General features: G+C 39.5%; 1 protein-coding gene and 2 long non-coding RNA genes across 3 annotated transcripts in view; 1 reads left to right on the top strand and 2 right to left on the bottom strand.

The window, feature by feature from the left end:
- Positions 1-26,480, top strand: part of LOC309629284 (uncharacterized protein) — a 1,158,831-nt gene that overhangs the window by 252,276 nt on the left and 880,075 nt on the right. The window lies entirely within an intron of this gene.
- LOC309629290 overlaps positions 1-26,480 on the bottom strand; it is a 255,887-nt gene that overhangs the window by 130,515 nt on the left and 98,892 nt on the right. The gene's annotated exons all lie outside the window — the stretch shown is intronic.
- LOC309629288 lies at positions 19,046-24,590 on the bottom strand. Its single transcript, XR_014244972.1, has 2 exons — positions 24,188-24,590; positions 19,046-20,057 (listed from the first exon to the last, which is right to left on the bottom strand). It is a non-coding gene; the product is annotated as an uncharacterized lncRNA (long non-coding RNA).

Here is a 26,480-nt window from a genome sequence, read left to right as displayed (position 1 = left end):
CTTAATTTTCAAACATTTAGGAATTTTTCTAGTTATCTTTATGTCACTATTCTTTAGTTTAATTCCACTCCAGTCAGAAAACATACTCTGATTTCAATTCTTTAAAATTTATTAACATTTGCTTTGGTCCATTTTGGCAAACGTCTAACTGCATTTGAAAAAAAAAATGTGTACTTTGCAGTTGTTGGCTGTAGTGACTATATTATTGCTGATTATTCTGTCAGTTATTATAACATTTCCAGGAATGATTGTGGATTTGTCTCTTTTGCCTTTAAATATTAGGTGACACGAATTTAGGAATATTTTATTTTCTTGTTTAATAGACTCCTTTATCATTTTGAAATATCACTCTATTTCTAGTAATGCTTAAAGTCTACTTTGCTTAGTATTATTAAAGCTGTACCAGCTTTATTTTGTTTAGTTTTTGCATACGATATATATTTCCATTCTTTTTATTTTTAAGGCTTCTGTGTTCTTATATTTAAAGTTTGTCTTTTGTAAACATCATATAGCTGGATATTATTTGTTTGTTTGTTTTAAATTCAGTCCAACAATCTTTGTCTTTTAATTGAAGTCTTTGTTCTATTTACATCTTGTATAACTACTGATATAGCTGGTGTTATGGAGTGAATGTTTCCCCCTAAAAATCATATGTTGAAACCCCACCTCGTAATGTGATGATATTAGGAGGTGGAGTCTTTGGGAGGTAATTAGGATTAGATGAGGTCATGATAGTGGAGCCTTCATGAATGGGATTAGTGCCTTTAGAAGGGGAGCTTGCTTCCCCTTTCTGCGCTCTGCCATGTGAGGATGCAACAAGAAATCAGTAGTCTGCAACCTGGAAGAAGGCTCTCACTAGAACTCAACCATGCTAACACCCTAATCTTGGGCGTCTAGCCTTTAGAACTGTGAAAAATAAGTTTCTGTTGTTTATAAGCCATCCAGCCTATGGTATTTTCTTATAGCAGCCCAAACTGACTGAAAAACAGTTTGGTTTACATCTACTAACATATTATTTGTTTTCTATATATCCCATCTGTTCTTTGATCCTTCATTTTTCCTTTCTTGAATTACTTTAGATTAATCAGGTATTGTTCATTACTCTATTTGCCCTCTATAGGATTTTTTTGTTGTGCACTGTAAAAATTATTCTTTTTGATGTTTTCCATGTAATTGCAATATACATCCATATCTTATTGTGGTCTACTTTAAATTAGTAGCTTTACCAGTTACTGACCAATATAAGAACACTTCAACAGTTTAATTCCATCTACCTACTGGCCACCATTTGTGCCAGTGTTGCCATATATATATATATATATATATATATATATTTACCACATGAGGCATTAACATGAGTTGAGTTGAAGGGAAGTTGAATGCAGATTTTTGGATCCTTCTCTCAATTCCTTTCCTGTCTGGGATTGTGATGCTCAATTCCAAGACACAATGGCAGTCCTGAACTCAGACCTCTTTCCCCTCAGTCCAGTAAGACTGTGCCTTTCTGTTTGAGCTATATTCCCTACATTACAATTAGAAAAATGCCCTCAAAAAAAAGCCATAGCGTGAATATAGACCTCACCATATGTGCTTCCCTTCTCTCAGAGACTGAGTCCTGCTTATTCTGTTTTGTTTTGTTTGGCCAGTGCCTTCAAACAGTTGATTTACGTATGTCATCCAGCTTTTATAGTTGTTCTTGGCAGAAGGCTTCGTTCAATACCAGCTACTTTATCATGCATGACTGAGACTGGAAATCCCTTAGAATGTTTTTATAAACAGAAATTTCTCCTCGTGTAATATTTGGTACCCCAGTGGTATGGTTCATGTAAAAGCATGATTATTTCTTATCAGTATTTAAAATAGTGAGATAATTCCTTAGCATCCTTAGCATCCTCCAATGTTGACCAAATATTATTATTTTTAGTGTGATTATGAGTTCATGATTAAAACGTATTTGTTGTAGGAATTATTCTTAGTGATGCCCAAATTTTCCCACCTTTGACCACTGGGAACCTCTTTAAGTTAGCTCTTGAGTTATTTTGAAATGACCCTGGTGGGCTTTTATACTTTGATTGTTATATGTTTGACAGATATTCCAGCATCATCTTGTGCATTTTTTTTCTTCCTAGACCTGGAATCAGCCATTTGTCTAAGGAACCCAAGATAGAGTATGAGAGGAGGACCAAGGGTCAGTGGGGTTCTCAGGGCACTGCCAAGTTTCGGTTAAAGCAAGAAGGTAAAGAGCCTAACTAGACAAGAAGTTGAAGATACAGGTGATTTTGCTGATGGTGGTTCATGATTTCTAGAGGGCAGAGAGGTTCTTAGAGGTAGGAAAAGGGTGCGAGATTAGGTAAAATGAATGAGTTAAAGGAAAAAAGGAGATGGAAAATAGAAGCCTGGTGAATACTAACATGTATATTAAACCACTTAGTATGTATATACTTATTTCTTGTGCTAACAAATTTCAGTGTATTAAAAGTCACCATCAAACAATTCCCATGTTGCTAATAGTTGTCTAGACTCAAGTGTAGGACTTGACTGATGATATCTGTTGGCCATGCCTTTGTTTCTATCAGATTTATCTGGAAAATATCTCTGTACAGAGCTCAGAAAATGTGAATATTTCCTCCTTTTCATTAGCTTAGTAAAGTGGTCCCCTTTGAGAAGTGGGAAGAATCACCAGACACTGTAGAGAAAGAATGAGTAGGACTGTAATTTATTTGTACATTTTATTCAGTAATAACTCTCCTCCGTTCACTATTATGTTACTATTATTATAATTATAGTACATGTAAAGATATTTATTTCATCTACATATATTATTGAAAGAGTCTTAGTGCATAAACTGTTGGTTAATATTTTCTGTTGAGTTGATAGATTTTAGAGAAATTCCCGGTAGGAACAGTATCATTACTTGCAATGTTATCTTCCTGGGCAGAAGTCTCTTGAAATTGTAGTTATGCTAATGAAGATAGTTGAATAGTAAAGTCATGTTAATGTTGACTCTAAACTGTGTGTGTTTGTGTATGCGTGTGTGGTACGTGGTTTTGATTTTTCACTGCGGTGGATGAGACAGACCTCTCTGATTTCAAGAATTTCACTAAGTCTAGTGGTAGGGACAGGTAAGTTATAGAAAATATTTAAGGTAAGTAATAAACACTTTATGCTTGGGCAGCAGGGATGTAGGGTTAGTAATAAGTGCTTTATGCTTGGGCAGTAGGGAGCATCAGAGACTTCACCGAGGAGATGATCCTTGAACCTTCTTGTTGGCGTTCACCCACAGTGGAAGGAGCCAAACAGAGGGAACAACTTGTGCAAGGGTGCATAAGGAAGAAGGATAGGAGATAAGGCTATAATGTAGCTAAATCGAATGGCCTTTATTCCATTATAAGGAGTTTGCACTTTTATCCTATATGAAAAGGGGAAAATAACCATTAGTTGAAATTAGATACAGGCAAGAGAAATTTAGTTAGTAGAATAGAGCCAGAACATTTTTAATAATTAGGTATGGGAGATTATGGAAAAGGAAAGGTTAAGTGGGCTTCCCACATCCCTGATTTTATAACTGGATAATAATAGAGTGGGGGTGGGGTGGAAATAAGCAGTCATTGGGGGAATGGGACTATGATAAATTTTATATTTATATATCTCTATTAATATATTTATCTATAGTTGTGTGTGTGTCTCTCATGGTATTTTTTTTTTAAATAAATTTATTTATTTATTTATTTTTGGCTGCGTTGGGTCTTCATTGCTGCGCACGGGCTTTCTCTAGTTGTGGCAAGCGGGGGCTACTGTTTGTTGCAGTGCACGGGCTTCTCATTGCGGTGGCTTCTCTTGTTGCGGAGCACGGGCTCTAGGCACGCAGGCTCAGTAGTTGTGGCATGCGGGCTCTAGAGCGCAGGCTCAGTAGTTGTGGCACACGGGCTTAGTTGCTCTGCGGCATGTGGGATCTTTCTGGACCAGGGCTCGGACCCGTGTCCCCTGCCTTGGCAGGTGGATTCTTAACTACTGTGCAACCAGGGAGGTCCCTCTCATGGTATTTTTTAACCTTATATGTCTCTTAGGCTAACCTCTCTGCTCTTCACAGATAATGAAATATATTCCCGTGTTTTTATTAGGAAACATTTATCTTGTCTTGCTGCCCTTTCAGCTGTTTACTTGTTCTGCAAGCTTTCATGTTTTCTTGAATAATGTTATGTACCCAGTGGATATTTTTATAATGAAAAGTCACACATAGGGCTCTATCACACATAGAGATAATATTAGTCACTTCAAGAAAGTGTCATCACACAAAAATGGGCCAGATTGAAAGTTAGCTAGATATGCCTTGCTGGTTGCAGCCATGAAGGGGGTTAGGTACTTGGCAACAGATTTAGACTTTAAGGGAGGATTTAACTGAAAATTCTTGAAGAAGACACAGGTAGCATAGAGGCAGACAGACAGGACAGTGTTGGAATGGAAAAGAATGCATGGTTTGGGAGGCACCTCTTTGATACACTTTTGGCTTGCATTAGAGTCTGCCACATTAACTGAGTTTTCAATCACCTTGCTATTTATTTCTTGTATGATTTAAAAATTGAAATATTGGAGTTCCCTTGTGTCACAGTGGTTAAGAATCCGCCTGCCAATGCAGGGGGCACAGGCTCGAGCCCTGGTCCGGGAAGATCCCACATGCCGCGGAGCAACTAAGCCTGTGCGCCACAACTACTGAGCCCACGTGGCACAACTACTGGAGCCCGTGGGCCTAGAGCCCAAGCTCCGCAACAAGAGAAGCCACCGCAATGAGAAGCCCGCGCACCACAACAAAGAGTAGCCCCTGCCCGCCACAACTAGAGAAAGCCCGCGCACAGCAATGAAGACCCAACGCAGCCAAAAGTAAATAAAGAAAATAAAGAAAAAGATTTTAAAATTGAAATGTTTACATATCTGTAAGTGAAAATATTGAGAGAGATATGGATTTGAATTTTTTTATTTGACCAAGTTCTCCATCTTGGTATGAAGTAGGACAGAGTTACAGAGAGTCATGAAGCACCATCACAGTGTCTCCCATTTGTCTCTTCTGCCTCAATTTATGCTCTCATTATCTCCTCCTGACCTACTGAAATAGCCCTCTCTCAGTTATGTTCCTATCTCTAGACCTCCTTCCTTCTGATGCATTTCAAACACAGCTAGAAAGAATTTTAGATGCCATTCAACAAGTCTTAACAATATGCATGTTGCTAAATTAATTAAGCAAGGAGTCCACAGACTATGGCTCTAATGCCCTGGTGGCGTGTAAGCAAACTGACCTCTCAGTTTGTCAATGCGTCAAGGTTAGGAAATCAAAACTCTGAGGATAACCAATCACAAAGAGCCAACTAGGCATTAAGCTTTAACCAATCAATAATTTCCTTTCTTTGCTTCCACACTTTCTCTGTATGTCTTTTTCCCAGCTTCTCTTGGTGGAGTTCTTAAGACCACTTTCAATTTGGGGCTGCCTGATTCACATCAGTTTTTGCTCAAATAGACTCGAAATTTTCAGTATGCCTCTTTTTATCTTTTAACAGTGATTTTTCAGTCAGTTTGTACTTTAAGCAAGACCTCTAGCTTTTAACTTTAATACGAGGTTAATGTTTTTGAAATTTCTTTCCAAAAGGCTTGAATAAAGTTCAAATATTTTACCTCGGCATTTGAAACTTTCCAAGATTTTGTTGTAAATTTATTAACAGCCACTCTTCCCTTTGGCCATCGTGAACTTGCTCATGTCACCTCACTTTCATATGGCTTTGACTGCCATCACTAGAGTGTAGGCACCACAAAGGCTAATCTCCAGGAATTTGAGCAAGGGGAAGATTTTGAAACGAATGAATCATTCATGAATCATCCACTCATTTTTCTACCTCCTCCTCACTCTCTGCATATCTAAATTCTGTGCTTACCGTAAGGCCCAGATCAAATACCACCTCTTCCATGATGGTTTCCCAGTTCCTTCACACAGAAGAGCCATATACTCTGGAGTCTATAATATTTTGTTTATGCCTCTTTTATGATGCTTATTCTCTTCTTGAAATTATTCTTTACATATTCTCTAGAGTGGAGTCTATATTATATTTATTTTTGCATCTTCCCTAAACCCTAGACTCATGGGACTTGGCACATAGTAGGAACTTAGTTAATGTTCCTTGAGTCCATTAATAATGAAAAGAGAACTGAGAGGTGATTGTTGTATGAATGCCTGAATCTCTAGAATAAGTTCATGTAAACACACATTTGGAGCTCTCTTTTCATTAAAAAAGGAAAAACCTAGTGAAAATAAAATTACAGCCAATTTTGGTATTACCATTCCAGTGATTAACAACTTTGATAATAGTAGCAGCTATGCTTTATTGAAAACTGACTCTGTGCCAGACAATCTAATCACTTTAAGTATATTATCATGAATCTTCAAAACTACCTTGTCAGGGACTATATCCATTTAAATAATGAGCATATTAAGGCTGAGGCTGAGTCTTATATATTTAAAGCTTACATGACTAAGATTTAAATATTGATCTGACTGACTTCAAAGCTCTACCCACTTGGCCATACCTCTGCACTTTTGGGGTTAAGAAATACTTTTGGTTAACTAAGTTAAATGTCCTGTGTGATGTCCACAGTGGAGACACAAACATGACCAGGAAACCTGGCTATTTGCAGTGACAGCCCTTAGTCTCCTTAATAGAGAGCTGCTGACTATACTGCTACCAAAGGAAGAAGGTACTGTTAGTAAACTTTTCAGGGAAGTCCCAGAATTTAAGTTGAACTTGGTCACCATTTTCTATAATAACTGAATATTACAACCTGGAATCCAGGGGTGTAAGGGAATTTTGAGAGTACTCCTAACTGTGGCTACCTGATTACAGTTTAAAGGACCTGTGTATCCTGAGGAGCAGGAGTCCACAGGATTGCCTTCCTCTACACTGCCTCATTAACCTAACTTCCCCTGCCTACTCTATCTCCAGTCATCCCTGGGAGATGCTAATTGTAATGGCTCTGGAGTCAGTGGAAGGTAGAAACCACACAGGCACAAAGCAAATAAACTGCAGAATTTCTAGTTTTATTTCACAGCCTCAGACTTTTGTCCTTACGATTTTCTTTTCTGGTTGTTTAAAAGATTATAGTATGGCTAAGTCAATGAACCTTTAATTCTGTAACTGTGTAGTGGGTGTTCATTATCTTTTACATGGGAACTAGAGAACATTAACTCTCTTTCTTTCCATTTCCCTAACTGATACGAGTTAGGTAAGTGAGGAATGTTCTAGGTTTTGTTTTTTATTTTTTTAGTTTCTAAATTAATTTTTTTTTATTATTGTGGTATAATTGACATACAATATTATATTAGTTTCAGGTGTACAACATAGCAATTCAACATTTGTGAAATGGTCAGCACAGTAAGTTTAATTACCATCTGTCATTTTATAGAGTTAATGCAATATTATTGTCTAAATATAGCTCTTTCTTGATTGTCTTCTTCCTGCTCCTCTAGTCTATCCCTGTTAGTGAGATTTTCTGCCTCCCCACTTCAGCACTTCTTTTAGTATCTCCCAGTAGTAATAATTAATGAATGGGGATCATCCATGTTTTTTGTATAGTGATTTATATTTTGCATATCCATTATCTTATTTTAGCCTAAAAATAACAATCTACGGAAGGTAGATTGACAGTATTTTCATCTCCATTTTACAGCTAAGGGGACAGGTCCTTTTTCTTTTGAATGTGAGAAAAAATAGCATTTGTAGTCCTGCTGTCATCAGAGCCATCAACTTCAAGACTATATTGTTGTAACAGAGGACCAGGAGATAAGCAAGCTGAACTAGGGTTGCTCTTGCTTGTTTTCTCTTGAACTTATCAGTACATGGAACACTGAGTTAAGAGCATAGCCTTTGGATTAAGACAGCAGGAGTACAAGTCTCAGTTATGACACTTAGAAGCTGCATGTTATTGGGCAAGTTACTTGACCTACCTAATCCTCAATTTCGTATTCTAAAAAGATAAAAGATAAGGATTATGATATTTATACCCAACTCAATAAAATAACATTAGGAACCATTTAATTCCAGGTCATCATCATTACACTTAACGCTCATCTATTCAAACTGGGTATGTTGTTCCGGTGTTCGTACATTCCCTTAACAAATATTTGAGCGTCCACTGTGTATTAGACACTGTGTTGTAAACCAGACACACACAGTCCCTGCCCTCATTAAAGTGTACATAACAAGCTCTTCACCCAGGGATGAGTTACCTGCTACAGGTAGATGAATCATGAGCAATTTAGGTCATTGCTTCATTGTGTGAGATAGAATATGCTGTTATTATATTTGCAATACCATTTACATGGAAGATTTATTTAGAGAATCTATAAGTGCTTGCAAGTCATTGAATATTTGCCTTAAGTCCATAAGGTGAATGCTATGAAGCTATTTCCTTTGAGTTAAAGTGATTCACTAAATAGAGAAATCGTAGGCATCATGTTTAAAGGTACATGAGTATATAGAAAAGGAATAGGGCCTCCAGTTCACACATCATGCCAATTCTTTGTGTAGATTGCCTTGGGGAATAATATTTTTTAAATTATAGGTATCCATAGAAAATGGGAATAGCAGATCATTTGCTTCTCGCTGCTCACATTTACTAAGACTCTTATAAAGATTTTCCCTGGGCACATGAATCAGTTTAATAATGATTGCTGCCAGTTGGTGGCTAGACATCAGACTGCCAGCCTACTCAACAGTGTTGCCATCTGCTATTTGGATTCACAGTGTGCTGCGGCTACGCACCACCTCATTAAGAACGGGACCCTTGTGAGCTATAGACAGTAGCTTATTCAAGTGAGCTGAGGCAAACTCCTCCCCAGGCCACATTTGTAGAAGCTGTGCGCATCTCATCTTCTTTGGGAATTGCTGTATGCTGATTATACAGTCTGATAGCTCACCGTCTCTGATCATTTAGGCGTTAGTCTTTCAAGCCAGCTCCTTGTTTCAAAGTGGTATTAAAATACAAAAATGATTACTTCAGAGATTTGTAAAAAATATTCATTATGGATTTTTTTGTTGTTGTTGTTAATACAGTTACATCTTGGGATGATATTAGTCAGTGGCTTGCCAAACACAAATATTTTAATAAGTGTATTATAATTCATTGGGCTTTTTTTGGTTAGACTTTCCAGTTCTGAAGATTGTTTTCAGTTTTGAGGAAATCCTACTGCCTAGTTTTCATTTCTTGGAAAATGATTTTCAAAGGCTTTCATTATAGTTTTCTTGTTTCTTCTCCCACTAAATATCCCAAGGAAGCTGTGAATGAAAAATATTTGTGTTTGTCAGACAAAAATAAGTGCGTTTTATCCGACTCCACTGATCACTTTTAGCGTTTTTTACAGAAAAATAAAAATTTATTTGCGTGGGTCATATAATATTTAGAGTTTCTCCCTCTGCCTCAATGGCTAATAGCTAATGGATTCTGTAGCACTTTAAGAATTAGACAGGTATATCTCAAAATTGGTCTGGTTTCAAATTGCAAAGGACTCATGGGCTGGTGTTCAGGCTCAGGCACCCTTCCCTCACTTCCCACACAGACACTTACCCAGTTCTCACACTTGTACTTACCAGCATCCAAGATGTGTTTCCTAACCCTGTGCTTGTTAGGTACTCTGTGAAGAAAGGTTTTGGTGGGCAAACAGAATTGGGAAGTGGGGCATCTCAGACTGGATTCTCCAGGATGCAAACTCTGAGATGTAGCTTAACCTGCAGGATGTTTATTAGGAAGAGTGCTTGGGACCAATACTTGTAGAAAGAGGGGAAGAAACAGGAACGGGTAGAAGGAAAAGCTGAGGTGTAACGCAGGTCCAACAACAACTTTGGCCGACATCATGGAGAGCTCTGGAGTCGGAATGACCTTCAGAGTTGCCCGGAGATGGGCAAGAGAACAACTTTATAATCTTGCACTGGTAGGTCATTGGATATGGGCAACCCCATGAAGGGGTGCGACCTTGGTTGAGTGGTTCCCTGTAGCTGAGGCAGTTCCCAAAGGGGGCTGACGGCTGCAGGCTGCCTGCTAACAGTACTCCCAGCAAATGGGGAGCAAGTCCTTCCTTGAAGGGGGATCTGGGCAGTAGATCATAATGCTGCCACAGGACCCAGATCGAATAATCTCTTTTGAAGAGCTGTACTAAACTTCCACATATGAATGGCTTTGAGAAGCTGACACTGAAGAAACCTTCCAACTTTGTTTTTCTTCTACCATCAATTCATATCCTGTGGAACTAGTGTGTCACAGAACATAATATGATAAATGTCTCACTAATCTTACAGGCCTTGCAGGCTATGTTAAAAGAACTGAGTACAGATGATTTTCTCCAGGCTCCGCTGCCTATAAGTCCTGATTGAAAACTTTGGTGTTGCCATAGTAATTATGGGCTTGCAAGTCACACATTCAGGTGTGTGAAAAAAGGACTTCGCTTTTCCATAATTGACCTTAATTTATTTTTTAAGCTGTCCTTCTGCCTAGTGGCAAACACATACACTCACACACCCCAGATCCTTAACTTTAGTCATTTTCCAGGTATACAGACATCATATCTTAAGGTAAGTTAATACAACATCTCCTCTTCCACCCAGGGTTGCAGCTAAGCTCCAGGGGACTTCAGTCATGTCTTGGTCTTGGGGGTACATCTGATTGTTGATTGGCATCTGTCCACAGCTGGCATCAGCTGAGATGAACTCTGTCCTTTCTGGTCTTCACTGACATAACCTTCCATGCTGACATCTGATGGGATGTCTGCATTTCCATCCAGTACTGCTTCAAAGAGTTCACACTCCATCTCTGGCCGAGAGGTCCCTCTAGTCTGTCAGCTCTTGAGGTCATGTTTTCAATCACACCAAGAAACGCATTAGCTCCATTCTGTGATTTTGTGGTCCCATAATGTCTGTGACGTAGTTTAGGATCCATCTGCCTAGTTACTCAATGCCGATATTTTTTTTTTTTTATTGAAGTATAGTTGATTTACAATGTTGTGTTAGTTTCTGGTGTACAGCAAAGTGATTCAGTTATATATATATATTCTTTTTCATTATAGGTTATTACAAGATATTGAATATAGTTCCCTATGCTATACAGTAGGATCTTGTTGTTTATCTATTTCATGTATAGTAGTTTGTATCTGCTAAGTCCAAACTCCTAATTTATCCCTCCCCACCTCTTTCCCCTTTGGTAACCATAAGTATGTTTTCTATGTCTGTTTACATTTTGTAAATAAGTTCATTTGTATCATATTTTAGATGTTTTGTAAATAACATCATATTTTAGATCCCACATATAAGTGGTATTATATATTTGTCTTTCTCTGTCTTACTTCACTTAGTATGATAATCTCTAGGTCCATCCATGTTGCTGCAAATGGCATTATTTCATTCTTTTTTTATGGCTAAGTAGCATTCCATTCCATATATGTATGTGTGTGTGTATATATATATATATATATATATATATATATATATATATATATATATATATATATATATCACATCTTCTTTATTCATCTGTCGATGGACATTTAGTTTGCTTCCATGTCTTGGCTATTGTAAATAGTGCTGCTATGAGCATTGGGGTACATGTATCTTTTTGAATTAGAGTTTTCTCTGGGTATATGCCCAGTGGTAGGATTGCTGGATCATATGGCAACTCTATTTTTAGTTTTTTGAGGAACCTCCATACTGTTTTCCATAGTGGGCACACCAATTTACATTCCCGCCAACAGTGTAGGAGGGTTCCTTTTTCTCCACACCCTCTCCAGCATTTATTGTTTGTGGACTTTTTAATTATGGCTATTCTGAACAGTGTGAGGTAGTTTTGATTTTCGATGTAGGTATTTCTACTCCAAGTTTAATGCCACAGTGTCAAAACAACACTATGGGACTTTCTCAGGATAACCAGACAAGAAATAGGGCACTGGTCTCTCCATTTTTAGTTCACATAAGTTTTTTCTGGGGGGTTCTTTCATGCTCTAATTTAGAATAACGAAACTCTCTTCAGAACCCTCAGCAGCAGTTAACTCTCTTGCTTTCTCTCCAACTGTGATTTACTTTCTTCTTACTTAGTGTTGAGATTTTTTTTTCTTCCTTGAATGAGTTTGGAGGAGATAGGCATGGAAGAGATTGGCTAGACAAGTATCCCTCCAAGCCTACATTTTAGGCCATAATTTTGGTCCTTGGAATCCGAAAGCCAATAACTAACTTTTATTTTGATGAATCGTCTATGGCCTCTCCTCCCCAAGGCGTGAAGCCTTCAAGTGTAATTTGAGTGGGGGAATGAGCTTGGGTGGGGAATGGGTGCTGGGGTAGGAACAAAGCGTTTGCTTCTAGAAAAAAATAACCATAGTTTTACTTCACTATTCTATTAGTCTATTAATTTATCGTTGTGCAAATATTACCTGTCTTTATTTCTGTAGCTTTCTGGTGGGTTTTGATATCTGGCAGTGTAAACCTTCCAACTTATTCTTCAAGACCTCTTGGCTATTCTAGGTCCTTTCTATTTCTGTATACATTTTAGATTCAGTTTATTAATTTCCTCAAAAAAAAAACCCTGCTAGAATTTTTATTGGTATTGCACTGACTCTATAAATAAATTTGGAAAAAATTAAAAATATTGATCTTTAAAATTTTGAGTCTTCCTTCCATTAACATTGTTCATATCTCTATTTAAATATTCTTTAATTTCATTTAGCAATATTTTATAGTTTTTAGTGTAGAAAAATTGTATTACAATTAGTTTACTTCTAAGTATTTGATGTTTTTGATACTGTTGTAAATTTAAAATATTTTAATTTGTCCAATTGATCCAGTACAATAATATGTAGTACAATTGATTTTGACAGAGTTACCCTGTATCACAATATTGACCTCACAGTCATTCTAATAATTTATTTGTAGATTATTTCAGATTTTCTACATATGGTAGATCATGGGGTAACAATTTTATTTTTTCCTCTCCAATATATATATTCCTGTTTTTTTCTCTTCTTCACTGTCCTGGCTAGGACATCAAGTGCAATGTTGAATAGAGGTGATGAGAGTGAACATCCTTGCCTTAATCTCAACCACAAGGGGAAAGATTCCATGTTTTACCATTATGTATTATGTTAGCTGTAGGTTTTTAGCAGATACTCTTATCGGGTTAGGAAAGTTCCCTTCATTTCTAGTTTGCTGATAATTTATAATGTTAATGAGTGTTGATTTGTCAATTGCTTATTCTGCATCTATTATCATATGTTTTTTTCTCATTTTTTCTTTTATTAATGTTCAAATGTTAAGCCAACATCCTGATGTACTAACTAACCTCTTTACAAATTGCAGATTCTGTTTGATAATATTTCATTTAGTGTTCTAGCACCTACATTTGTGAGGTTTATTGGCTTCTGAGCAGGAAAGAGTTAAGCAGCTAGATTCCAAAGAATATTTCCTGGAAATGTTTCCAGGAAAGAAAGATGTTTCCAGGAAAGAAAGAAGAAAAAAGAAGCCAGGTTAATTATCTTGTAAACATAGTGATAACGACTTCATGTAAATAAAGTAATATTAATTACTAGGACATGAATCCTTATCTTTGAAACATTTTTAGCAGGATTTCCCTGACTTAGAATTGACTATGGTAAACAAAATCACAATCTCTGCATTTATGGGGCATGGCTCTCAGGAAGTATCATGTAAGTTATACAATTACCTGGATATAAAATGAAGAAGTGTCATCACCTAAAATCCTCCATGTTGTGTGAAGTAACCTCATTTAGAGAATGTATCTTTCCAGCTTTGCCAAATAGCTCATCCAATGCAAGAAGGAAGGAAATAGGAAGACAAAGACATTATTCACGACTTCTCTCTGCTTTGCCTATGCCTCTTGATTGCTTATATTCTTGAGATTATTAGCAAAACTATATCATGGATAAAATCTTTTATTCCTGTGTCTTTGAGTCTGATTTGACAATCCTATCTTTTATGTTGGCTCCATCTATAATTTTCCCTTTTTGTAATTCCATGTCAGATTTTGGTATCAAAGTTATGCTTGTCTCATAAGACAGGTTGGGAAGAATTATGTTTTCCTATTCAGTAAAAAAGTTGTGTAAGCTTGGCTTTTTTTTCTCCTTAAATGTTTGGAAGAATTTACCAGTGAAGTCATATGGGACTGCATAGTATTTTATGGAAAGCTATGGACTTTTCCTGTGGTAGAAGATATCACAAAGCCCCCTTCTTGACAAGACAGTAGGTAGGTGACCCCTTATGAGATGCCTCCATTTTCGCTCCAGGCTGCTGGGCAGATGACTAGAGTTAAATCCAGCATAACGTCATTTGAGAAGTGCTGGGCCTGATAAGGGAAGAAAAAGATTATACACTGAAGGTGCTACAAGAAATAGTACGTACCAGGTTTGGATTTTTGAGGGTGCTTTATCCAGGGGCCAGGATATAAGACTAGAAAAATAAGAACGTGTTTATTAAGGACCACTTTATTGGGACACAGGATTTATCATCCTAGCAAGAACCCCAGGAAATGGGACAAATTCACTGATAGGCTAACCCTTAGAAGTCTGATATAGTTATGGCCAACACAGTGAAATGGAAATGCCCAATTTGTCCTGGATAATGGTAGGACATTCAATGAAAAGGCTGAGGGAAGTGGTTATACTGGACTGGATATATTAGGAACCTAGAAAACCCACCACATGATTTTGTTCCAAAGCAGGGCCCAGAAGACACATGATTCAAAAGGTTGCCAGGGATGTGCTTGTAAAAGGGTACGAGCATCATGGGTTCAGTGGTGGCTCTCCTCTTTAGAACAGGGCTGATTGTAGGTGAGGTGGTAACAGAGGTGGGCTTGTTAATGTCATTGGGGGTGAGGGGCGCTGAAGTAATAGAGGACTGGTGCTTAACTACTGAAAGTCAGGAGGCCATAATTACTGTAACAACTGGTGAAGTTGGAGGGACAGTCAAGGGGGCTTGACCCTCAGGATGTTCGGTAGATGATTAATTGAACATAACACCCCTACAGCCAAAATAAAAGGGCAAGTAACCAGAATGCTGCTTAATATCTATAACCGGTAAGGCAAAAATGGAAAAGGAAGAGGCCGAGGACATTGTTCCCAGTGAAACCTCATGCTCCCTTGTTCACTCCCCAGATGTGAGGCAATTTTCAGATTCAGAACCCACAGATGGAAGAGGGAGCTGGGTCCCTAGGAGGAAGAACCCTGCTATACAGTGGCATGAATATACTGTGATGAATCACCAAGTTCTTCCCTAAACGGACATGTGACCAGTTACTAGGGTGACACTGATACCTGGAAATCCAAAGCAGCATCACGGCCCCCTGTTAAAGTGTGGGCTCCTGGGGACTGCTTGGTCCTGGCTGTCGTACTGGCTAAAATCTGGTTCACAAAGGACACACTGAGTCTGTGGACCCACAAGTGGTCATGCCCACAGTACCTTAATGTGTTCTTAGAAACGATTGCAACATACACATAAAGCCTTTTGGAAACCTCTGAAATTCCTCCTCATCCCAGCCAAAATAGGAAATCAAAAACATTTGGCCAGGGTGGGGATGGGGGGAGGTGGAGATCATTGGTGGTCCCCATCATTTCTCCATTTACTTTGCCAGTTTGGGCTTTGAAGAAACTGGAGAGAATGGCTGTAGACTACTGCAGGTATAACCTTGTATTAGTCCTGATTGCAGCTGCTGGGCAGATGTGGTTATCATTGGTGACAGAGATTAAGAAAAGCTCAGGTACCTAGTATGTGTCCATTGATCCGGTGAATGTATACTTTTCAATCCCAATCAGGAAAGAGGATCAGAAAGAGTTGGCTACATTATAGCTATGACCAGGAGTGGCCTTGAAGGTCAGTGAAAGGGCAGCTCTTTCTAAAAAGCAGAGCTGTGAGTGGTGTACCTGATCGTCTACTTTGTGTAGAGAACTGGTTCTAGGCGAGAATGTGTACTTTACTGGCCAGTGGCTAATGGCTGAGGCATCTGTTCAGGGATTTGGATGGAAAAAGTACTGGATAATTGCAGCCAAGGAAGCCTGGTGTAGAGGTATGTGGATGGGCCTATGGGAGTGGGCACAGAGTGTGAAGATTTTTGTTTCACACACTAACATCCACCAGAAAGCAACCCTTATGAAAGGGGCGCTTAGCAACCAAATAAAATGTCTTGACAGTCAGGCCTTGTCATCAGACACCCCGAACCGGCATGATAGGCACATGAACGGAGTAGCTACAGTGGCAGAGCTGGAAGTTACGTTTGGGCTCAACACATGGACTCTCACTTACCAAGGCTGATCTAGCTACTGTGGCCTCTGAATGTCCAGCCTGTCAGCCACAGAGACCGTCAGTAAGTCCTCAACATGGCCCTGTTCCTCAAGGAGACTAACTGGTCACCTGGTGACAAGTTAACTAGAACAGGCCTCTTCCATCTGGGAATAGCTATTAATTTGTCCTCACGGGGCTAGAACCTAGCACAGGTATGGGTTTGTCTTTCCTACCCGCAGAGCCTCAGCCAGCACCACTATAAAGGACTTACACAGTATCAGACCACTTGATGGTGATGAAGGTGTAAGAGCAGGCCCATGACCATGGGACCCCCTGGTCTTATCACATACTCTGCCACCTACCGCCGGATACATGCAGCCAGCCTTGTGGAATGCTGGAACAATCTTCTAAAGGCACAGCTAAAGTATGAGCTTCGAGGCAGCATTCTGAAAGGTTGGGATGTTATCCTTCAGGAGACAGTGTATTCATTAAACCAGAGACCTCTATGGTGCTGTGTCCCCAGTAGGAGGATTATGAGAGTCAAATGGGATGGCAGAGGAGTGGCCTCATTTACAGCACTCCCAATGACTTCTTATTGGAAGCATGCATGCTTCCTGCCCTGCAACTCTGCCCTCTCTAAGCTGAGGCCCTGGTTCCCAAAGTGGGGATACTCTTGCCAGGGGCTATGGTAAGGGTCCCATTGAGCTACAAGAAATAATTGCCATTAGGGCGCTTTGTACTCGTTGTGCCCAGGGATATGCAGGTGAGGAGTCAGCATATTCACATGATGAGCAGGTGGGGCTGCTTTTACACAATGGCACAGGGAGGCATATGTGTGGATTCCAGGTGAGGCACTTGGTGCCTCCTGTTCTTCCCTCACCCTACTGTAACTGTGAACAGACACATGTGGCAAACCCAACCTAAGAAGGGCGTGGTCACTAAAAGCTCAGACCCTTAGATGTGATGAAAATTTGCATCACATCATCAGGTAAACCGCCAAGAACTGCTGAGACGATTGATAAGTGTGATGGGAACCCAAAATGGATAGTGGAGGAAGGAGAGGCTGAGGACCACTTGTAGCCCTGAGATCAACTGCCGAGAGAGGGGATGTAGTTCATCTCACTAACGTTACCACCTCCTTCTTCTAAGTTTCCCCCAGGAAGATAGGCCCACAGGGACCACGGAGGCCTCGCTCCCTGAGCTCGGCAGCACAAGGCGTGGACTACAGAGCCATGGAAGTACATTACCCAGATCTGTTGCAGACAGTAGCATACCTGAGGGCCCCAGCTGCTCTCTGGATCCATTATTTTCATGCTTAGGCTACATTTCCCATGGGTCGTTTCCATTGGAACAACCACTGAGCAGGTATCCTAATGCACGCCTATTCTTGTGAGGTAGGAACTCCTTTGAGAGGCAAATTCTGACCTTAAACCTTCCTGGAATTATGCTGCAGTCTGGGACCCTTGCTAGTCAACCCTCCTTCCTTCTCTCTTTCTTTCAAAGGGGTCAGACATGTTAGGCAGTCTGAAGACTCTACTCCTCTGGCTTCCTCTCTATTTCAACACTTACAGGCATTTCCCCAAGTACAGCTCTTGTAAATCTAATTCCATATTTGCATGTGCTTCTTGGAGGACCTGAACAAATTTGGACTTGGTTCTGGCAGGTAGTTAAGTTACTTGAGGATCAGCTTCATGTTACTGAGGCTTGTTTTTTGAGCAAGTCTAGATTTTATTGTCATGCTAGTTTAGCCCTACTTATGTAAGATGTAACCTTCCTGGTGTGGAGTTCTCCTTGAGGACACCCCACTATGGCTGGATGGAAGTTAAATGTTTCCCACTCTTGTGCTAGTTTTGGGAATTGTTCCGTGTTCAGCAGTGGGCACAGAGGGATCCGTATGCAAATTTCTGGAAATCTTTTCTCTGCATACCTTCTTCCTTGCTGATACTCTGCCCTGAAATTCAAGACACTTGTCCCACTCGATACTAACCCTTGTCTCAACTCAGCAGGACTGCTCTGAAATGTTTGGATGTAATGTTTTATATTATGTCTTACTCATATGCAGTGTGCCAATACACAGCAAATAGTAGGAACTCGATCCATTTTTTTTTTTTTTTTATAGATTTTTAAATTTATTTTTGGCTGCATTGGGTCTTTTTTCTGGTGCGCGGGCTTCTCATTGCGGTGGCTTCTCTTGTTGCGGAGCATGGGCTCTAGGCGCACGGGCTTCAGTAGTTGTGGCTCGCGGGCTCTAGAGCGCAGGCTCAGTAGTTGTGGCCCACGGGCTTAGTTGCTCCGCGGCATGTGGGATCTTCCGGGACCAGGGCTCGAACCCATGTCCCCTGCATTGGCAGGCAGATTCTTAGCCACTGCATCACCAGGGAAGCCCTCGATCCATATTAAATAACTCAAAAGTTTATTCCTACTGGTGGCAATTCCAGACCAAACAAGTGAGGATGATAATGACGTCACATGGATGTAGGCAGAGAGAAAATTATTTCTGGTAAAATGGAACTTCAAAAGAGGAACCCCAAGTCAAAATGTGCAGTTTCCCCCCCTGCCTCCCCCATTCCAGCCAATATTAATGCCAACCCTTTAGGTTATTGAAATTATTCCAACATCTTTCCTTTCTGTGTTTCTACCAATTTTTCCTTCGTTGGTTGTAAGCTCTGTATCACTATGTGACAGTAGAAAACAATATCTTAGGAAAAATTAATGACACTGATTTATAAAGCTCATAGAAATATATGAAATGGTTAATTTTATTTCTCCAAACAATTCATGATTACTTCTGAGATTACATGAGTTTAGAAGATATCTAATATTGCTACCCAATGGTAAAATGTTTCAAGTAGAATAATTTAAAAATTTTCCAAGTTCTAGGGTCACTTCCTATTTCTTATAAGTGTCACTCAGGTTAAAACTGTTAACATACAGCTTCTAGGAAGTACATTTAACCTTCCTATTTAACCCTTCTGCCAACCTTGTTCTGGACAGTGAAATTTTGATGATAGAAAGAAGAGAGAATATGGATTTAGACAAGGCTAACAAGACATTCTCTAGGCTTCTGAGATGCCTCCTGTGCACTGTCTCCCATCTCTTCCACCTCCGATTCCAGCCGCAGCTTTGGTGAACAGCTCTGGGCAGGTTTCATCCCGCTTTGTGCTGACGGTGCCTCATCTCAGGCTTGCGTGAAGAATCTAGCTTCCTGTCCCAAAGCTTCTCTGTTGCAGCACATGTGATGCTGTAGCACCAGTGAGGGTCTCCTCATGGGGGAGTTAGTGCCCCATGCGAGCAGCCCTCAGCACACAGGTGATAGCTGCTGAGACATAAATCCTTCTTCTTTTCGTCCCTCAGGCAGACTGTTCTGAGCCAAAGTTTGTTAAGAATCCTGGGAAGGTTCTGCACTAAGTAGCCATGAACACTAGTGGACCACTCAATAACACTACCTTGTTTTGCTTGGACTTTCCCTTTTCCGCCTGTTCACTCCCCTCTGTCTCCTTCCTGTTCCCTGGGATCACATTCCCAAAATAGAATGTGTCTACCTTTGTCTCAGGCTCTACTTTCAAGAATAACCCAGATTAAGACCGTAGGTAAATAGGTTGTTGGTAGACTAAATAATACAGGAATATAATTTCCCTTGACTCTGCACATGCTATGAGGAAACACTTAAGGGAGCACAGTTCATGGTAAGTTCGATGATTTTCCATCCTTTTCCTTTTTGAAAGTTCATCATCGATCCTGATGCCTGAACACCTGAAGAAAGAAGTTGGTACAAATTAGCTTACAATTGAATAGGCAAATTTCTTTGTGATGACAGCTCTAAGTGCTTTTTCTTTGCGAGGCAGCCCTCAGCTATTTGATTGGATATTTCAATCTAATAAGGAGAAACCCTCAGTCTACTTAATGAGGTAAAGCTTTTCGTTGCCTTGGAAACAACCATATCACATTTCTTATTCTCTTTGGTAAAAAGCTGGAGCTTTTACTGCTGTAATCCTTTTTGCTAAGCCGCTCAAACATACCTTAAACATTTAAAAATTACTGGAATACTGTCAGGACTTTCTTATTCATGAAAAACTGAACAAGTATCTTGAAAGATTTGGAGGTTATTAGGAATAAATTAAGGTTGCCCACATGCCAGCCCTGAGAAAAATGTTATCAGTTATAATTTTTTACTCATTTAAGGTACTGAAGACACTACAGAGAACAAAATTGGTAAATCCCCCTCCGTCTTCACCAGAACTTATATTCTACTGGTGGGGAAAGTGAGACAGTAAGGAAATTAAATAATTAAAATACATAGCATTTCAAATAAAGTCTTCATATAAAAATAAATTGGGGATGGGGGAATGAACTTGCAAGTTTTTTGTTTTGTTTTGTTTAATTTCTTACTGAGAAAATGACGTTTGAACAAAGACCTGAGGAGGAGAAAAGAGTCAGTCATATGGATGTCTGGGGGAGAACCATTCAGGAAGTGAGAAAAGCCATCCCCAAAGCCCTGAGATGGAAAGATGCCAGTGTGGTTTGCGAGATGTGAGCATTAGAGATGAGGTTAGAAAGGGCATGGGGCAAGGAGGAAAGGAGGCAGTGGGAGATCATGTGAGAGAGGGGTTCTCGATGGATGTAGGGCCATATTACACACTGAGGGGATATTTTGAAAAACTGGGGGGACATTTTGGTATTACTATGATTGGGGTGGTACTGTGGGCTTTAGTGGGTAGGCAACATTTATGCTCAAAGTACAGTAGTGTTCGGGACAGTTCCACCCAACAGAGTATTCTTCCACATTTTGTGTGTCTTTAAAATGCCCTGCTGCTCATTCGTGTAGATGTAAAACTTTATTTATGCTAACTTCTAAATTCCATTCATGGTAAGCTTAGGTTATTGGGATCCACTCCCCACTGAAAACAAGTAAATGTCCTGGATAAAATATAGTTGATCAATTTTGGAAAGCTTTTGCTAATATTTTTTCAAATATTTTTCTGCCCCAGGCTCTCTCTCCTTGCTTTTCAGGAGTTCAATTTCATGTATGTTAGGCCATTTGACACTGTTCCATCAGTCACTGATGCTTTGTTTATTTAAAATATTTTTTTCTCAGTGCACTTATATTTGGATGATTTCTAGCAACCTGTCTTCAAGTTTAATGATGCTTTCATGATTGTGTCCAACCTACTGATAACCTATCAAATAATTTCAGATATTATATTTTTCAGTTGTAGGATTTCCATCTCATAAAAAATATTACCTGTATCTCTCTCGAAATTCTCTACTTCTTCACATATTACATCTTGTTTTAGTAAGATTCCTTAACATGTTTATCATGGCTAAAGACCTTGTCTATTAATTCCAGTATCTGTACTGATTTATGTTTCTATTGATTTATGAGACGGGTGACACTGCAGGGCAGTGGGAAAAGAATAGTCTTTCAAGAAGAGCACTTGGGTCAGCTGGATAGCTATGTGAAAAAAAAATTAACACTTAACTGCACACCATACTCCAAAATCAGTTCTACGTGGTTAGTAGATTTAAAGATTCAAAGAAAAACATTATGTTTTTATTTTTAATTTATTATTTTTTTAAATTTATGGCATGTGGGATCTTAGTTACCTGACCAGGAGTCAAACCCTTGCCCTCTGCAGTGGAAGCGTGGAGTCCTAACCACTGGACCACCAGGGAAGTCCCCCAAACGTTATGTTTTTAGATGGTAAAATAGGAGAAGGTCCTTGTAGGCAATGGTTTCTTAGGATAGCAAAGGTACTAACCATAAAAGAAGACTGAAAAGTTAGACTTCAATAAAAATTTAAAATTTACAGTCATTAAAATTTAACAATGAGATGGTTAAAATGCCAAGTCACAGATTAGGAAAAGTGTTTTTGTTTGTTTGCAGTACTCATAAATGAAAATGGACTCACTATAAATCCAACAGAAAAAGACAACCTCACCAAAAATGGAATAAAGACCCAAAAGGCATTTTACTAAAGGGGATATTCAAACAACTAATAATTACATGAAAGGGTGCTTTTTTTCATTAGTCATCAAGAAGTGTAAACTGAAACCACACAACCACCAATGTTGGTGAGGGTGTGGAGCAATGAAAAGTCTCACACGCTGCTGGTGGGAGTGTAAATTTGGACAATTGTTTGGCACTATCAACTATAGCTAACCATAAACATAACCTATGTCGGAGCTATTCTACTTTTAGGTATATATCCCCAGAGAAATATGTATCTATGTGATACATATATAGCTTTAGATACGCATAATATGCTGATAAGTATAGTAATGTTCACAGCAGTATTATTGGCAATAGCTCCAAACCTGGAAATAACATGAATATTCAGGATCAGTATAAGGGACCAGCCACAAAAGACATATGACTCCATTTTTATGAACTATCTAGAATAGGCAAATCTATAGAGACAAAAAATAGATTAGTGGTTGCTTAGGGCTGGAGAGGATGCAGGGTAGGGGAGTGACAGCTAAAGAATATGGAGTTGTTCTGAGGTGATGAAAATGTTCTAAAACAGACTGTGCCTGTCAATGGTTGCACTTACCTGTGAATATACTAAAGAAACATTAAACTCTACATTTTAAATGGATGAAAATTGTATGGTATAGGAATTATACCTTAATATAGCTGAAATTTAAAAAATAACAGTATAAATGATAAACTGCAGCATATTCACACAATTAAATGCCATACAGCATAAAATAAAATACAGACCTGTTACATGCAACAATGGATGAATCTCAAATGTAATATGGAGTGAAAGAAATAAAATACTACAGAATATTTACTGAATAATTCATTTCATGTGAAATTAAAGGAAAGACAAAACTAATCTTTTGATTATGGTTATATCTGGGGAGAAGTTGCCCTTGACTGAGCAGGGGCTGGAGGAGCTAGCTAGGCACGCTCTATTTCTTGATTTGGGTGGCAGCTGCAAGGTTATGTTTGTGTCAGTCAGTCTTTGAAAGTTTATTGAACTGTATATTTATACAGTTTCACCACATTTTTGGATTTTGTAATTCAACAAAAGTTTATTAAGAAAATTTTTTTAGAAATCCAGTTCAGTAAATTGTCCTATTAATATGCATTGAAAAGCTGGACTAGAATACATAAACATTTTGGTAGTTCATTTTTGTGGGTTGGGAGTATGCTGAATTTTAATTTTTGTCCATATGCTTTTCAGTATTTTCCAAATTACCAGAGTGGACATAGATATATTACATCTATCATTAGAAAAAATGCTATATAAATACAATTCTCTGAGATCTTCTTGTATTGTTTATACTAATTTAATCACAGTGTAAGGACTTTGGTTTTTGCTCCCAGATAGGAAGGGACTGTCATTTTAGAGTGAAGGAGGGTGTGGCTGCTTGTCTGTGGGTTTCTGGGGGTTTGGGGGTTTCTGGGGGTTTCCTGGCAGCCCTCCTGACTGCCAGGAACTCAACGGCCACTCAGTAGAGAAGAGCAGAGGTGCAGGTGTAGGGGCCCAAAAGATGGTAAACTAAGCCTCAGTAGGTGGCGCCCAGTAAGCCCGGTGGGTCGTGGTCCTCCTGGAACCTGAGTCTTTACTGCAAAACTGTGGTTGGACCAGAGACTGAAGCTCTAGCCTCCGTGCTGGGTAAACTGAAAGACTGTAATCTAATCAGAGTAATCCCCATGGTTTTGTAAAGCCCGAAGCTAAGAGCGGGTTTTTTTTTTCTTACATTTTTATGAGGTTGTTTAAAAAAAAAAAAAAAAAAGACAAGCGACAGAGACGACTGTTCCTGCCCTGCAAATCCTAAAATATTTGCTATCTGGGTTTTTACAGAAAAAGTCTGTCAACTCCTTGATTAAGAAACTCTAGGCTGAAATTTTTTAAGGTATTTAAAAATGTTACCTGGGTAAGCTTTTGTTGGCGAGAAGCCCGGTGTGGAATGAGCCTGCCCGGGCATTTTCAGTCAGTGGTCACGAGCTGTAGTACTGCCCAGGCTCGTCAGAAAGGAAGTCAGAATCCACTAAGGAGAGCGTGATCACCTCTGGAGAATCCAGCCTGCACGGGAATGGCCAGGCACCAGGGGCCGCACGCAACGGGCTCTTCCTGGCAGAGGGCTCCAAAGGATAAGCGATGCTCCCTGTAGCCCGCAGCGGATCGCAGAGGAGGGGGGCGGGGTTCAACTGGGAAAGCAGCGTTGTCACTCCTGGAGAAGACAGCGGAGCCCCCTCGGGAGCTTTCTCTTCTGTCCTCTGCTCCAGGCAGCCGAGGTGACTGCGAGGTCTGCCCCACCTCTGTTAACTTTTGGAGAAGCGCCGCGTGGGCGCGGCTGCCACCCAGCGCCTGCGCAGTGGTCGCTCGCAGGGTCCTCCCACCGCGCAGGCTCGGCGGGTCCGTCCGCCCTAGGAGGAGTACGACCCTGCTTCGGTACCAGAGAGAGGAGGAAAGCAGGGCGGAAGGACATGTACAGTGTGTTTTGCTGAACAATTTGAGAGTGAGTTGTGGACGTCATAACCCTTCACCCTTAAATGTTACCAATATTTGACCTGCGCGGAAGACCATTTCATTTAATTCAGCCTAATATCGCAGTACTATCCCCTGAGAATAAGGGAGTCTCCTACATCAAGGTTTATCAACTGTGGCGCTGTTGATTCTGGCGTGAAGTCTCTTTGTAGTGAGGGGAGTGGGGCTGTCGTGGGCGTTGTACAGAGCAGTAGCACTCCTGGCCTTCACACGCTGCTGGATGCCAGTAGCACCCGGCCTTCCCCTCCCCAACTTGTGACAACCCAAAATGTTTTCAGACATTATCACGTGGGTGTGGGGAGGGCGGGGCAGGGCAAAATCGCCCCAACTGCGGCTACTGGCCTATAGGATCACAGTACTGTGTCTTTAGGAAATGTTTCCCTAGGCTTTTCAGACCCGGGGAGGCGGAATGCACTAAACGTTGTTACATTACTCTTAGTTAATATACAGTCCATGTTAGAATTTCCTCCATTGTCCCCCCACGCCAACCCAAATCCTTGCTTACCCTGTTGTTGTCTGTAGAATAAAAATCCAGGATATAACAAGGATCACGTATTGATTTTAGTCATCAAGTCTCTTGAGCTTCCTTCAGTTTAGACTACTTCCTCAGCCTTTTTTGCTGATTTTTTTTTTTCTGGCATTGACTTTTTTGGGAAAGTTCAGACCAGTGGTTTTCCAGAATATCCTTCAATTTGGATACTCAAATTGGTCCTCATTGAAAGATTGACGTTGAATTTTTTGGCTTTTCTGGCTGGAATTCCACTTAGGTGATGTTATATCCGATGTTTTCTATTTCACAGACCTATTTAGCTGTTCTAACAACATTTAATTTTCAAAAGCTCATTTATCTAGCAGTGATTTGAGATACCACTTTTATCACATACATAAATTTCCACATGGTACGTGGCTCTACATCTATATTTACTATTTTTTTCTATTGATCTGATTGTCTACTCAAGTGCTAATATTATACTGTTTTAATTATAGAAACTGTATAATATGTTCCAATATCTGGTAGAGCTAGGCCTGCCTTATTGCTGTTTTCTTATTTTGATTTCCTGTTTTGGGGGGAAATAATCTTGCTTATTTATTTTTTCCATGTAAACTACAGAAACTAGCTGCGTAAAAAATACTTTGAAAATTGGCATTAATTTATGATTTTGCATTATTCAATTGAGGAGCAAAGTTTATTTTTCCTTTTAGTCAAGTCACAGTTTTCTATCTTTCAGGAAAGCTTTAAAGTTTTTCTCATATAGGTTTTGCACAGTTCCTATAACATTTACTCCTAGGATATTTTTTCATTTTTGTTGGTAATGTAAATGGGGTCATCTCTTCTATTTTCCCCTATAATTGCTTATTGCTTAAATATATGAAGACATCGATTTCTACATGCAATTTTGTATCTCGCTCTCATATTGAATTTCCTATTGCTTCTAGTTTTGCATTGATTCTATTGGCATCTCTATTTACGCTTTTATATAATTGCAGTGATTATTCATTTTAAAGCTCAAATTGCCCATCTTTGGCTTCTATGTTCATTTGATAACTGCAAATGTCTTGATAGCTTCCTTGCTTTTGGATACTTTAAGAGTCCCAGTCTCGTATTGCAACAGTCTCATTTACTGCTCCAGACCTAGAATCAGCCATTTCTCAAAGGAGACTTCATTGCTTTCAG

The sequence above is a fragment of the Balaenoptera borealis genome (genome assembly GCF_965194805.1).
Source record: "Balaenoptera borealis genome assembly, chromosome: 5".
Classification (NCBI taxonomy): Eukaryota; Metazoa; Chordata; class Mammalia; order Artiodactyla; family Balaenopteridae; genus Balaenoptera; species Balaenoptera borealis.
Note: the sequence above shows the minus strand (reverse complement) of the source record. Positions and strands in the feature narration are given on the sequence as shown.